Source organism: Myotis brandtii, unplaced genomic scaffold (assembly GCF_000412655.1).
Source record: "Myotis brandtii unplaced genomic scaffold, ASM41265v1 scaffold46, whole genome shotgun sequence".
Lineage (NCBI taxonomy): Eukaryota > Metazoa > Chordata > Mammalia > Chiroptera > Vespertilionidae > Myotis > Myotis brandtii.
Genome location: NW_005367587.1, coordinates 4,147,934 through 4,150,789, shown reverse-complemented (window position 1 = coordinate 4,150,789; position 2,856 = coordinate 4,147,934). Strand labels below are relative to the sequence as shown.

The 2,856-nt window shown below is 52.1% G+C and overlaps 1 pseudogene; it reads right to left on the bottom strand.

Annotated features, from left to right (window-relative positions):
* Positions 1–425: 425 nt before the first annotated feature.
* On the bottom strand, positions 426–1,449 carry LOC102241989 (annotated as a pseudogene).
* Between the last annotated feature and the right edge of the window lie 1,407 nt (positions 1,450–2,856).

Sequence of the window (2,856 nt, the reverse complement as noted above, 5' to 3'; positions counted from 1 at the left end):
GTATAAAGCCTTTTTCATGTACTGAAAAGACAATAAAGTGGTAAAATGAAAAACATTATTTGTATCCTCCCCCTTCCTTTCTTTACAGCCTTTCTTTAAACTTTGAAATTTATAAAAATTTCACTCTTATTTTCATTTCTTTACATTCAATATTATTTTGTATTAGTTTCAGGTTTTATATTAGTTACAGAATAGTGGTTAGACAATCATATACTTTACAAAGTGTTCCCTGATATTTCCAGTACCCACCTGACATCATACTGTCATTACAACACTATTGACTGTATTCCCTATTTAAGTGACAATAGGTTTACAGGTTCCTTCCAATCTTCCTTTTGTGTTACTCGCCCTTCCTTTTCTTTCTCACTTCTTTCCTCATTTTCTTTTCTTTTTAAGAGAAGTAAGCCTTTATTTTCTTGTTTCTCAAATAGAGCTGGCTGAGCTGGTTGCTTTTTGGTAATTAATCAAAGAAACCAAATCCCATATCCTTATGCAACTCCTCTGACTCTTCCTTCGATTTACCCTTGGCTGGGGCTGCAGCAGCAGCAGGAGCAGCAGTGGTGGCAGCGGCCACAGGGGCCGCAGCCACAAAAGCAGATGGATCAACCAAGAAGGCCTTGACCTTTTCAGCAAGTGGTAAGGTGTAATCACTCTTCACAGACAAATCCAGAACTCACTGTACCCATTGATGATAGAATGGGGTACTGACGCAACAGTTGGGTAACCAATCTGAAGGCATATGCTGGCAACATTGCGGACACCCTCTAGGAAGCGGGAATGTAGAGTTTCCTCTGTGATGTCAAGCACTTCTGGGTTATAGATGCTGCTACTGTCAAACACCTGCTGGATGATCAGCCCAAAGGAGAAGGGGGAGATGTTCAGCATGTTCAGCAGTGTGACTGCGCTGGCGCCCACTTTGTGTCCAGTCTTAATCAGCTGTACATCACTCAGGATTTCAGTGGTGCCCCTGGAGATGTTAGTGGTGATGCCTAGAGCCTGGAAGAAGGAGGTCTTCTCTGGCCCCAGACCAGTGTTCTGGGCTGGCACAGTGACTTCACACTGGGCAATGGCACCAGCACGGGCAGCAGCTGGCACCTTATTGGCCAGCAGCATGTCCCTGATCTCAGTGAGGTCCTCCTTGGTGAACACAAAGCCCACATTCCCCCGGATATGAGGCAGCAGTTTATCCAGAGCTGGGTTGTTTTCCAGGTGTCCTTGGATGGCCTTGCGCATCATGGTGTTCTTGCCCATCAGCACTACAGCCTTCCCGCGGAGGGACATGTGGATCTGATGCATCTGCTTGGAGCCCACATTGTCTGCTCCCACGATGAAGCATTTTGGATAATCATCCAGAAGTTGGATGATCTTAAGGAAGTAGTTGGACTTCCAGGTCGCCCTGTCTTCCCTGGGCATCATGGCGGTGCGTTAGGGATTGCCACACAGGGTTTAAAGATGATGTCACTCCCACGAGGACTCCTGGCAAGAGGAAACCCTCATTTTCTTTATATAGTATCTCAATTGGCCCTCAAAGGTCAGCGAAGGCACTGGGACACACTGAATCCATTTTACAGAACAGGAAACTGAGGCCAATTCCAGTTGGCTGTGGAACTTGACTCAGTGCACAGAGAGCCCTCAAAGTCATGCTCTCTGCCCTTCCTAAGGGGCAGCCATGGGGCAAACAGAACAAACCTCCCTGACTGGCTTCCGAGCCTCGTTCTCAAGCACCCCTTCATCTTCATCGTGGACGCTCCACATTCTTTCCTTTCTTCCGTCCCGTGCCCCCATTCTTTACTGACCACCCCCCACTTCTCCAGAGCAGGTGGTAGGCTTTGCACTCTCCATGCAGGCATGCGTCATGGTGGGGCAGGGCAGGCCGGGCTTGCTTTTGGGCCAAGGTGGGAGCAGGAGTCGCTGCCTGTCAAGTGCATAGGCCACCAGGGGAGGCTGGGTTAGCACCGGGAGCTTCTCCTAACTGCAGCAGTCGGGTACCCAGCAGTGTGGCACCCCTCCACTGAGGTGGCACCTCCCCTCAACCCCCGCCTCAGGGCTGCGGGTCTGCCCGCCATCCTTCCACCTTGTTCCCTGAGGGCCGGCATGCAGAACCTTGGGGCCACTGCAGAACCTCGCTCTCCGTGGGTGAGGCAGATCCCAGGAGCCGCCGCTCAGGCGGCCCTGCAGCCAGGCCTCACACAGCTGCTAGGTCTCCACCCTCACCTGGGTCACCTGCTTTCTTCCACATTTGGCCTTCATCCATCCCTCTCTCCTGCAGTGCTTGCACTCCAGGCTGAAAGAAAAGGACCAAGGCCAAGAAGGTCAAAGCCCAAAGGAAGTGAGTCTTGAACCCCCACATCCCACTCTCTGGATTTCCTCCTGCACCTCCTCTCTGTGTCACGTCTTGAACAGGCACCAGGTTCTGGCACCCTGCAGCCCAGCCACATGGCCTCCGGGCGGCCTGGTAGAGTCGGTCTCCAAAGCTGTGGATATCGGCCTGGGTCTCAGCAATCCCATGCCCGCTGGAGAGGGCTGTTGCAGGAGGACCAGAGCCAGTCTGTCATTAGATCCCCAACTCCAAAAGAGGCACCACAGGCTCCTGTCCCCCAGCAGCTGTGCCCGGCCCCCATCCCCGCTGCCTGCTAAATGTTCCTGACTGTTACGGAGTCCTTGTTAATTAACATATTGCTCTATTATATAGATAGACTAGAGGCCCGGTGCACAAAAATTTGTGCACTCGGGGGGTGGGGAGAAGGGGGTCCCCCAGCCCGGCCTGTGCCCTCTCGCAGTCTGGGACCCCTCAGGAGATAATGACCTGCTGGCTTAGGCCTGCTCCCGGGTGGCAGAGGGCAGGCCCAATCCCTA